Source organism: Oncorhynchus nerka, linkage group LG21 (assembly GCF_034236695.1).
Source record: "Oncorhynchus nerka isolate Pitt River linkage group LG21, Oner_Uvic_2.0, whole genome shotgun sequence".
In the NCBI taxonomy this organism is placed as follows: Eukaryota; Metazoa; Chordata; class Actinopteri; order Salmoniformes; family Salmonidae; genus Oncorhynchus; species Oncorhynchus nerka.
The window spans coordinates 33240646-33253270 of NC_088416.1; positions in this window are offsets into that span (position 1 = coordinate 33240646).

Genomic DNA, 12625 nt, shown 5'->3' on the forward strand with positions numbered 1-12625 from the left:
TAGCCTACAAAGTCAACAACGCAGCCACTGCCAGCTAGCCTACTTCAGCAGTACTGTATCATTTTTAATCATTTTAGTCAATAAGATTCTTGCTACGTAAGCTCAACTTTCTGAACATTCGAGACGTGTAGTCCACTTGTCATTCCAATCTCCTTTGCATTAGCGTAGCCTCTTCTGTAGCCTGTCAACTATGTGTCTGTCTATCCCTGTTCTCTCCTCTCTGCACAGACCATACAAACGCTCCACACCGCGTGGCCGCGGCCACCCTAATCTGGTGGTCCCAGCGCGCCGACCCACGTGGAGTTCCAGGTCTCCGGTAGCCTCTGGAACTGCCGATCTGCGGCCAACAAGGCAGAGTTCATCTCAGCCTATGCCCCCTCCAGTCCCTCGACTTCTTGGCACTGACGGAAACATGGATCACCACAGATAACACTGCTACTCCTACTGCTCTCTCTTCGTCCGCCCACGTGTTCTCGCACACCCGAGAGCTTCTGGTCAGCGGGGTGGTGGCACCGGGATCCTCATCTCTCCCAAGTGGTCATTCTCTCTTTCTCCCCTTACCCATCTGTCTATCGCCTCCTTTGAATTCCATGCTGTCACAGTTACCAGCCCTTTCAAGCTTAACATCCTTATCATTTATCGCCCTCCAGGTTCCCTCGGAGAGTTCATCAATGAGCTTGATGCCTTGATAAGCTCCTTTCCTGAGGACGGCTCACCTCTCACAGTTCTGGGCGACTTTAACCTCCCCACGTCTACCTTTGACTCATTCCTCTCTGCCTCCTTCTTTCCACTCCTCTCCTCTTTTGACCTCTCCCTCTCACCTTCCCCCCTACTCACAAGGCAGGCAATACGCTCAACCTCATCTTTACTAGATGCTGTTCTTCCACTAACCTCATTGCAACTCCCCTCCAAGTCTCCGACCACTACCTTGTATCCTTTTCCCTCTCGCTCTCATCCAACACTTCCCACACTGCCTCTACTCGGATGGTATCGCGCCGTCCCAACCTTCGCTCTCTCTCCCCGCTACTCTCTCCTCTTCCATCCTATCATCTCTTCCCTCTGCTCAAACCTTCTCCAACCTATCTCCTGATTCTGCCTCCTCAACCCTCCTCTCCTCCCTTTCTGCATCCTTTGACTCTCTATGTCCCCTATCCTCCAGGCCGGCTCGGTCCTCCCCTCCCGCTCCGTGGCTCGACGACTCATTGCGAGCTCACAGAACAGGGCTCCGGGCAGCCGAGCGGAAATGGAGGAAAACTCGCCTCCCTGCGGACCTGGCATCCTTTCACTCCCTCCTCTCTACATTTTCCTCTTCTGTCGCTGCTGCTAAAGCCACTTTCTACCACTCTAAATTCCAAGCATCTGCCTCTAACCCTAGGAAGCTCTTTGCCACCTTCTCCTCCCTCCTGAATCCTCCTCCCCCTCCCCCTCCTCCCTCTCTGCAGATGACTTCGTCAACCATTTTGAAAAGAAGGTCGACGACATCCGATCCTCGTTTGCTAAGTCAAACGACACCGCTGGTTCTGCTCACACTGCCCTACCCTGTGCTCTGACCTCTTTCTCCCCTCTCTCTCCAGATGAAATCTCGCGTCTTGTGACGGCCGGCCGCCCAACAACCTGCCCGCTTGACCCTATCCCCTCCTCTCTTCTCCAGACCATTTCCGGAGACCTTCTCCCTTACCTCACCTCGCTCATCAACTCATCCCTGACCGCTGGCTACGTCCCTTCCGTCTTCAAGAGAGCGAGAGTTGCACCCCTTCTGAAAAAACCTACACTCGATCCCTCCGATGTCAACAACTACAGACCAGTATCCCTTCTTTCTTTTCTCTCCAAAACCCTTGAACGTGCCGTCCTTGGACAGCTCTCCCGCTATCTCTCTCAGAATGACCTTCTTGATCCAAATCAGTCAGGTTTCAAGACTAGTCATTCAACTGAGACTGCTCTTCTCTGTATCACGGAGGCGCTCCGCACTGCTAAAGCTAACTCTCTCTCCTCTGCTCTCATCCTTCTAGACCTATCGGCTGCCTTCGATACTGTGAACCATCAGATCCTCCTCTCCACCCTCTCCGAGTTGGGCATCTCCGGCGCGGCCCACGCTTGGATTGCGTCTTACCTGACAGGTCGCTCCTACCAGGTGGCGTGGCGAGAATCCGTCTCCTCACCACGTGCTCTCACCACTGGTGTCCCCCAGGGCTCTGTTCTAGGCCCTCTCCTATTCTCGCTATACACCAAGTCACTTGGCTCTGTCATAACCTCACATGGTCTCTCCTATCATTGCTATGCAGACAACACACAATTAATATTCTCCTTTCCCCCTTCTGATGACCAGGTGGTGAATCGCATCTCTGCATGTCTGGCAGACATATCAGTGTGAATGACGGATCACCACCTCAAGCTGAACCTCGGCAAGACGGAGCTGCTCTTCCTCCCGGGGAAGGACTGCCCGTTCCATGATCTCGCCATCACGGTTGACAACTCCACTGTGTCCTCCTCCCAGAGCGCTAAGAACCTTGGCGTGATCCTGGACAACACCCTGTCGTTCTCAACTAACATCAAGGCGGTGGCCCGTTCCTGTAGGTTCATGCTCTACAACATCCGCAGAGTACGACCCTGCCTCACACAGGAAGCGGCGCAGGTCCTAATCCAGGCACTTGTCATCTCCCGTCTGGATTACTGCAACTCGCTGTTGGCTGGGCTCCCTGCCTGTGCCATTAAACCCCTACAACTCATCCAGAACGCCGCAGCCCGTCTGGTGTTCAACCTTCCCAAGTTCTCTCACGTCACCCCGCTCCTCCGCTCTCTCCACTGGCTTCCAGTTGAAGCTCGCATCCGCTACAAGACCATGGTGCTTGCCTACGGAGCTGTGAGGGGAACGGCACCTCAGTACCTCAGGCTCTGATCAGGCCCTACACCCAAACAAGGGCACTGCGTTCATCCACCTCTGGCCTGCTCGCCTCCCTACCACTGTGGAAGTACAGTTCCCGCTCAGCCCAGTCAAAACTGTTCGCTGCTCTGGCCCCCAATGGTGGAACAAACTCCCTCACGACGCCAGGACAGCGGAGTCAATCACCACCTTCCGGAGACACCTGAAACCCCACCTCTTTAAGGAATACCTAGGATAGGATAAAGTAATCCTTCTCACCCCCCTTAAAATATTTAGATGCACTATTGTAAAGTGGCTGCTCCACTGGATGTCATAAGGTGAATGCACCAATTTGTAAGTCGCTCTGGATAAGAGCGTCTGCTAAATGACTTAAATGTAATGTAAATGTAATTTTTATGGACAATGGTTTCCCAATTAACTAAGTAGCCTAGATTACATTCTACCAACGTTTTAGAATATACAAATGTTTGAGAGGGATTTTTTTTTTAAATGCAGAATATTCACCTGTTTGCAAGTCTGTCGTGGAAGAAGTCCAGGTCATAGTATTGTCCATACATAATCATGGTTATAGTAACACTTACACAAAAATCCCCCACTAGGAAGACATACTTCCTCCAAGAAATTGTCATATTTCTCAACTAGAGAACATAATATCTTGTGCTGTTTGAGTATAAAAAAAAAAGTTTGAGTTTAACTTTCTGTTTACAAGTCATTTACTGCTCTAAAACCCAGGTGAGTCAGTTGGGTGAACAAGGTCCATATCCTTAATGCTCCACGTGTTGTGCACAACAGGAGCAAAACAATTTTCCTCAATGTCTTTTTTCAGTCAGACTATGATCTGTCCCACAGAGTATGATTGTGTTGTCTCTGTCCTGTTTTCATTTTTAGCTCTCAATATAACGACACATGGCGAGACCCAGATGCAGACATAGGAGGCAGAAGGTTCGAGTCTCTGATGTTTCTTAAACAACAAGAGACAGGTCAAGGACAGGTAAAAGTGAATTAACCAGGTCAGAGATCCAAACGGTACAGGGAGGCAAGCAGGCTCAAGGTCAGGTCAGGCTGAATGTTCAGGCAGGCGGGCTCAGAGTCAGGTCAGGCTGAATGTTCAGGCAGCCGGGCTCAGAGTCAGGGCAGGCTGAATGTTCAGGCAGGCGGGCTCAGAGTCAGGTCAGGCTGAATGTTCAGGCAGGTGGGCTCGTAGTCAGGGCAGGCTGAATGTTCAGGCAGGCGGGCTCAGAGTCAGGTCAGGCTGAATGTTCAGGAAGGCGGGCTCAGAGTCAGGGCAGGCTGAATGTTCCGGCAGGCGGGCTCAGAGTCAGGTCAGGCTGAATGTTCAGGCAGGCGGGCTCAGAGTCAGGGCAGGCTGAATATTCCGGCAGGCGGGCTCAGAGTCAGGTCAGGCTGAATGTTCAGGCAGGCGGGCTCAGAGTCAGGTCATGCTGAATGTTCAGGCAGGCGGGCTCAGAGTCAGGTCAGGCTGAATGTTCAGGCAGGCGGGCTCAGAGTCAGGTCAGGCTGAATGTTCAGACAGGCGGGCTCAGAGTCAGGGCAGGCTGAATGTTCAGGCAGGCGGGCTCAGAGTCAGGTCAGGCTGAATGTTCAGGCAGGCGGGCTCAGAGTCAGGTCAGGCTGAATGTTCAGGCAGGCGGGCTCAGAGTCAGGGCAGGCTGAATATTCAGGCAGGCGGGCTCAGAGTCAGGGCAGGCAAAAAGTCAAAACCAGGAGCACAGAAAAAACCACACTGGTTGACTTGACAAGACAAACTGGCAAAAGACAGGAAAATTAAGAAGTATTAACGAGATTTGGAAGATAAGAACAATGGACTAATATCTCTGGCGAGACTCTAAACACAAGAAACCAAAAAAACGGAAGAGACAAGCCGATGACAGATGCAGAGTGCCTCTGTCAGACCGACTATCCACAGACAGCATTAACTCTGGCTCCTCTACCAATTGTGAGCGTTTGGGGGACAACGTTGAGGCCAACACCCCCAGCATGTAAGAGGGTTCGACACATACGTTGGGGGAAGAAGAAATCCACTACCACCCCGCGACACCTATCAATTGAGACCCAGGACGAGCCCACAGTCCAACAGGAGCTAAATGTCTTAAACTTATCAAGTAAGTGACATCCGCTCACCTCAGTGTTTTCAATAAGTGGGTACAAATAACATTTGCTGAGGTACCTGAACTCTGAGAGAACTACATTTAGAGCAGAAAGTTCATTTGTACATCCCCCAAACGCAATGCCTCCATAGAAACCTTCTGTAGGATTGTTGAAAGGATGTAGGTGACTTACTGAAAGATAAACAGAAACACAAATGAAATGATAACCTGAGTAGAGACAAGAGAATGGCTCTTCAGGACTTAAAGTCAGATCCTTCGATTATCATTAAAAAATGTGTCAAAGGAGAAGGAATTTGTATACAAAATAAATGTGACTGTGTGAATGAATGTCGCCGACAACTATCTAAAGGTGACTTCAATCACAAACTGAATTGTGACCCAACCCTGGAATTCCAGCATAATATCTCATCCATAGTGGAAAGATGTTTGGAATCAGGACAATTCACTAAACAAGAAGTTGAATTTCTATGTGTGAAATTTCCCAAGATACCAATTTTCTATACAGTCGCTAAATTACACAAACAAGTATCTCCTCCTCCAGGTAGACCCATTGTAGCAGCAATCAACTCTGTGACATCCAACATTTCTAAGTTTGTGGATTACCACATTAAACCGATGGTTGAGAATCTCCCATCTTATGTCAAAGATACTAGTCACATGATCTCATTGATAGAGGGCTTAGGAAGGATACCAGAGGGCACCCTGCTGGCCACTTTCGATGTGGAGAGCTTGTACACTAACATCTCACACACTGGAGGCTCGCAGGCGTTACAACACTTCCTTCAACAGAGAGACTCTACCCTTGCTCCATCTAATGATTGCATCTTACAACTTACTGAACTGGTATTATCCCATAACTATTTTGTCTTTGAGTCAGACTTTTCACTTCAAATTCAGGGTGTAGCCATGGGCTCCCCTTTTCCCCCCAACTAGGCTAACCTGTATGTGGGACAATTTGAAGAAGCATTCCTTTTTAAAACAGACACACACTCCTTACTTTCTAAAATACTTCTATGGAAGAGATACATAGATGATGTCTTTGTGCTCTGGGAAGGTAGCCAGCAGGAACTAAATTAATTCCAAAGTCTACTAAATGAGAGGTCTGAATACCTCAAATTCACCATGGAGACTGATGAGAGAAAAATAAACTACCTGGACTTATGGATTATGAAAGAGAATGATACATTACACACAGACTTATACACAAAGCCCACAGATCGCAAAACCTTGCAATGTGCAGATAGTATGCATCCCCTTCCCCTCAAGAATGGTCTACCATATAGCCAGTTGTGTAAGGTTAAACGAATATGTGGCCACCAGTCAGATTTTGACCACAATGCTAAAACAATGACAGATAAATTAAAAATGAGATGCTGCAAGGACAAACTCTTGATGCGGCAATGATGAAAATATCTCAAAAACAAGTGATGAATTACTAAAAACTCAACCAAAGAAGAAAAACAACGCAACCGTCTTTTGTACTAAGTACACCAAGGGTTCTGCGAAAATGAAAGCAATTCTGAAAAAGCACTGGCATATTCTGCAATCAGACAAAAAAATCGTCCACCTCTTCAAGGAACCCCCACTGATGGTCTATAGGCGTGGTCGCAATATTGGAGATAGTTCGGTGAGATCTGACATGCCCCCTAAGCCCACTCAGACACTCTTGACACCTATTCCAAATGGGAACTACAAATGTGGCTCATGCCAATTATTTTTACAGTGTCACTAATTAATTTTAATTAACTTAATCATTACGACACACCCCTCACCACTGTCATTGATTACACTAATTGCACTGTGCTTTATACATAACCTGGTTCAAGTATTTATGATATTACCCTGAGGAAGGCACAGTGATGTCGAAACGTTGGTAAATACCCATTACATTTTTGGGAGATTATACATGCAGTGTGCGACTTTATTTGGATAGTTTAAAAGACAAACAGAGAACACAGGAATAAATACCCTGGGAATAATGGGGAAATGGGTGACACCTGGACGTGGGTGGAGACAATCACAAAGACAGGTGAAAGAGATCAGGGCGTGATAGTCAATGCACCTTCCTCGTGTGTGGAGTTGGGGGTTTCTTTTTATGGAAATGCAGTTTAAAGAGGTGTGGCCATAATTAGGGAAATTCGGGCAGGCTTGCCTTTCAATGATTATTTATAACCTCTACCTTTTTAACTTGCTTAAACTTGATTATATGATTAGAGTACAATTTGAGGAGAGCATAGTGTACATGTCATGCATTACATGTTCATTACAGGTGCCAATACAATTTAGTGGACAAACGTTCAGAATTGGGCTGTCTGTGTAAACACATCCTTTGTGTTCTAGAAATGACAGAGTGGAATCGATATAGGGGAATAAGTAATTACAGGGATTTCTCAGTCCATCTGCAAATCTTTTTCCAGCATGACAGAATAGGATTGGGTTTTAATTGGTCTCGAGCTGATGACAGGACCCTTCAACCAGTAGAGCCCATTTTCCCTTCCTTGACTAGATAAATAACCAACGGCCAAGAGGAGCACTGAGAGACCAACAGCAGATGTCATGGTGATTCCTGTCCAGACCAGAAGAATGCAGCACAGATCAGAATGGGAACTCTGCTGCATACCAGAATGTATTTCATGCAGAGATGGGAATGAGTGGTGTTCCCATAGAAATGTCATTTGAAGACGCACTCCAGCTATTTTTGAACGCTTCCTATTCCAAAACAATATTCTATGTATAAATCCAATAATGTACGCTTAAAATTGGAATCCGTAGCGGTGAAACTGTCAGGTATTACAACAACAAAGATGTTACTTCAGACAATGAACCCTGGTTTTTTCGGCAGACATCATTGCACATCGCTGCACGCGCAATAGCACAGCAGAGCATGTTCTCTGATGTAGTTGTTAACCTTGATGTGGGAGCTCCTCCGCCGTCTGAAGGTCCAATGCAGTCCCTTCATCTCAATATCAAATCATTTCTGGGTAACAATTAAGTCCATTAATGTGGTTGTTTTCAATTAAAATGGTCAAAAAGGACAATTTCTCAAACAAGAATGTTGCTAGGACTGTCTGGGAGTGGTGTGAGTGGGGAGAGGAAAACTGAAAACTAGCTGTTATTGGCAGAGAGGTTTGGAACTCTTTTTCTTATTGGTCTATTAACTCATTTATTGCATGTTGACGTCACCATGGAAGGCCAAAACTCCATCCCACCAAAACAGGCTGAAAATTCAGGTAGTCTTTTCATACAGTGCTTACACTAAAGAGCATTATCATCATTTTCACAATTTCACAGTATTATTCCAACCTCATAGTGTGGAAAAATACACTCACCGGTCAGTTTATTAGGTATACCACTCCATTCACGAAAATGTATCGCTCCTACAGACAGTCACGTGGCCATAGCTTGTTATATAAAGCAGGCAGACAAGCATTGAGGCATTCAGTTACTGTACGATTGAACTATAGAATGGGCAAAGTGAGTGACCTAATCAAACGATAGTGTCTAAGGTTTACCAAGAATGGTGCGACAAACAAAAAACATCCAGTCAGTGGCAATGCTGTGGGTGAAAACAGCTCGTTGATGAGAGAGGTTGAAGGAGAATGGCAAGAATCGTGCAAGCTAACAAACGGGCCACAAACGGACAAATAACGCTGCAGTACAACAATGCTGTGCAGAACTGCATCTCGGAACGCACAACTCGTCGATCCTTGTCAAGGTTGGGCTATTGCAGCAGACGACCACTGCTAACAGCTAAAAAAGAAGAAGAAGCGGCTCCAGTGGGCACATGATCACCAACACTGGACAATTGAGAAGTGGAAAAACATTGCCTGTAACATGGCAGCGAAATCAGTTTACGTGAGTGGCCTGCTCAGTCCCCAGACCTCAACCCAATACAGCATCTTTTGGATGACATGGAACGGGCTGTTTACAGCATGAATTAACCGCTGTTGAATCTGCAGCAACTGCATGATGCCATTGTGTCAGTGTGGACCAACATCCCTGTGGAGCGTTTCCCACACCTTGTAGAATGCCCTGAAGAATTCAGGCTGTACTTAAGGCAAAGGGGGGTCCGAATTGGTACTAGATGGATGATTGTGTCTAGATACTTTTACTCAGTACTAGATACTTTTACTCAATACTAGATACTTTTACTCAAGTATGACTGTGCACCTTTTCCACCACTGGCAGTGGCGCTGTTTCTCCAAGTGCTTTAAGAGTAAAAAAAATAATGTTTTGAGCAAAATCATTTTTTCATGTTGCCCTCTGATGTCATCGGCCTCCCACCTTGATTGAGGAAAAATAGAGGAGCAATAGAGAACATTTGTGCCATGTCAGAGGACACCTGGACCACCTAACGAGATATGCCTTTTGTTAAGAAAATCAGGTGATAAATGAGCTGAAAAGGAGACTGGAGTTCTGTGGGTATTCCACTAAAACCGCTACTTCTTCTCTGATCCAGACTTGGTGTCCTTAATCTTCTCACCTGTGGTGCTATGTAGAATGATGCCAACACAGCTTACAAATGTTATGGCAAGAGGATGAAGCCAATTTATACTAGGAAGTGATTATAATTATGCATTGTATGACTTTGATAACGATCTGGGCAACTATATTTTGATAAGGTGTATTTCAAACATGTACTGTGTAACTATGTATACTCTAATTATTTCAAACATGTACTGTGTAACTATGTATACTCTAATTATTTCAAACATGTACTGTGTAACTATGTATACTCTAATTATTTCAAACATGTACTGTGTAACTATGTATACTCTAATTATTTAAAACATGTTAGTGGTACCACCCCACAGAGGAATGATAAGAGTGTGACAAACAGCAGATGGGGAAGACTACTCATCTACTCAACCAGTTAGACCATATCATTGTAGCCTACCTCTTTTGTTCTTGCCTGGTTTCACGTGTACAACGCATCATCAGAGAAATGTTGGACAAGGCATAAACAACTTGTAGGTGTTCATGTGACACAATTATAACAGTTGTTTAAACATTTTTACATTTCATAGCTTGCTTTTTCTTAGCGGTTTAGCTAAATAATGTTGGCGTTAGACTTACTGAAAGAAAATGTGAAATCATGATTTATCAAATGAACTGTTCATAGAGTGTAGAAACAGAGTTCAAATAAAAGCGTTATCACTCAAACACACTAATAAATACATGATCACACGACCTGTTTTGAGTGTCATATTATTTAATAAAATAACTGGTAAAAAGATTCACCAGAGTACGAGGCTGCCGAGGGGAGGACGGCTCATACTAATGGCTGGATTGGAGTGAATGGAATGGTATCAAACACAAGGAAAGCTTGTGTTTGACGTGTTGATACCATTCCATTTATTCCGTTCAAGCCATTAGTATGAGCCGTCCTGAACTCTAAACAAACTACTAAAATATCTCCATACACTATGTACATCCATTAAAAACATTTGATTCAAAATATGGAGTGTTGAGAACATATGAAAAAAATACACTGAGTGTACAAACATTAGGAACACCTACCCAATACCCCCCCTTTTCCCTCAGAACATCCTAAATTCGTCAGAGCATGGACTCTACAGGTGTCGAAAGCATTCCACAGGGATGCTGACCCATGTTGACTCCAATGCTTCCGACAGGATGTCCTTTGGGTGGTGGACCTTGATACACACAGGAAACTGTTGAGTGTGAAAAACACAGCAGCGTTGCAGTTCTTGACATGCTCAAACCGGTGCACCTGGTACCTGGCACCTACAACCCATAACCCCTTCAAAGCACTTTTTTTGCCCATTCACCCAATCCATGCCTTAATTGTCTCCAGGCTTAGAAATCCTTATTTAACCTGTCTCCTCCCCTTCATCCAGACTGACTGAAGTGGATTTAACAAGTAACATCAATAAGGGATCCTAGCTTTCACCTGGATTCACCTGGTCAGTCTATGTCATGTTTTGTACACTCAGTGTATATTTCAATATGACCTATATTAACACTACAAAGTCATTCCAAAATAGTTCTTTACAACTGAAAATACATACAGTATATGTGACTTACCAACAATACTTCATTAAACATTTAAGTACTATAAACAAATAGTGTTTTATCAATATACTTAATGTAAATAAGTTACTGCAATTGTTTGTTCATTAAATTGTTCATACTCTAAGAACATGTGATTTGTAAAGCCATTGTAACATTGCCATACTTCACGATAACCAATGTTAACAGAACAACAACAGTATAAAGACTTGTGTCTTACATTCAAGTGTAGTACAATTTGTTTTGGTCTTATGGGTAATACCTATCCCGCTACAGTATGTCAGAATATTAAACCTATTGTCTCGGTCTGTTATGGATCATTCTGACCTGACATGATAAGTCAAACATAAATACAGTATTAAACATTGACTGTTGCTCTGCTTGACACCTGCACTTGAAAACGGGGAACAGGCTATTCAGCCCTATACAAGGTTGACAATAATAGAACTGCCCCATTCTGCCTGACATGATAAGTAGAGTTTGAGCTGCTCCTCCATGTCTCCCTCAGTCACCTCCCTAGTGCCTCCTGGTTCTGCATCAGCAGGAGAAAGATGGCCGCCAACTGATTTGGTCTTATTTTGCACCCTAGAACAGATACACACAGACATGATGGCATCACTTCCAATGCCTGGGTCTATATGACACACTTACAAACTCACACTCATCAACACACACAATGGATACATATAACAGAAATTCAGTGTACACAAACAACACGTGACTTCCCAAAAACACACATGATTGTTACCTATGTGTGTGTGTGTGTGTGTGTGTGTGTGTGATAAGTAAGACATACACATACAGTGGCTTGACACCTGCACTTGAAAGTATTGACAATAATAGAACTGCCCCATTCTGCTACAGGGAGTAGAGTTTGAGCTGCTCCTCCATGTCTCCCTCAGTCACCTCCCCTAGTGCCTCCTGGTTCTGCATCAGCAGGAGAAAGATTTTGCACCCTAGAACAGATACACACAGACATGATGGCATCACTTCCAATGCCTGGGTCTATATGACACACTTACAAACTCACACTCATCAACACACACAATGGATACATATAACAGAAATTCAGTGTACACAAACAACACGTGACTTCCCAAAAAACACACATGATTGTTACCTATGTGTGTGTGTGTGTGTGTGTGTGTGTGTGTAAGACATACACATACAGTGGCTTGCGAAAGTATTCACCCCCTTGGCATTTTTCCTATTTTGTTGCCTTACTACCTGGAATTAAAATGGATTCTTGGGGGGTTTGGATTATTTGATTTACACAACATGTCTACCACTTTGAGGATGCAAAATATTTTTTATTGTGAAACAAACAAGAAATAAGAACAAATAAAACAGAAAACTTGAGGGTGCATACCTATTCACCCCCACAAAGTTAATACTTTGTAGAGCCACCTTTTGCAGCAATTACAGCTGCAAGTCTCTTGGGGTGTGTCTCTATAAGTTTGGCACATCTAGCCACTGGGATTTAGCTCATTCTTCAAATGAGCAAAACTGCTCCAGCTCCTTCAAGTTGGATGGGTTCTGCTGGTGTACAGCAATCTTTAAGTCATACCACAGATTCTCAATT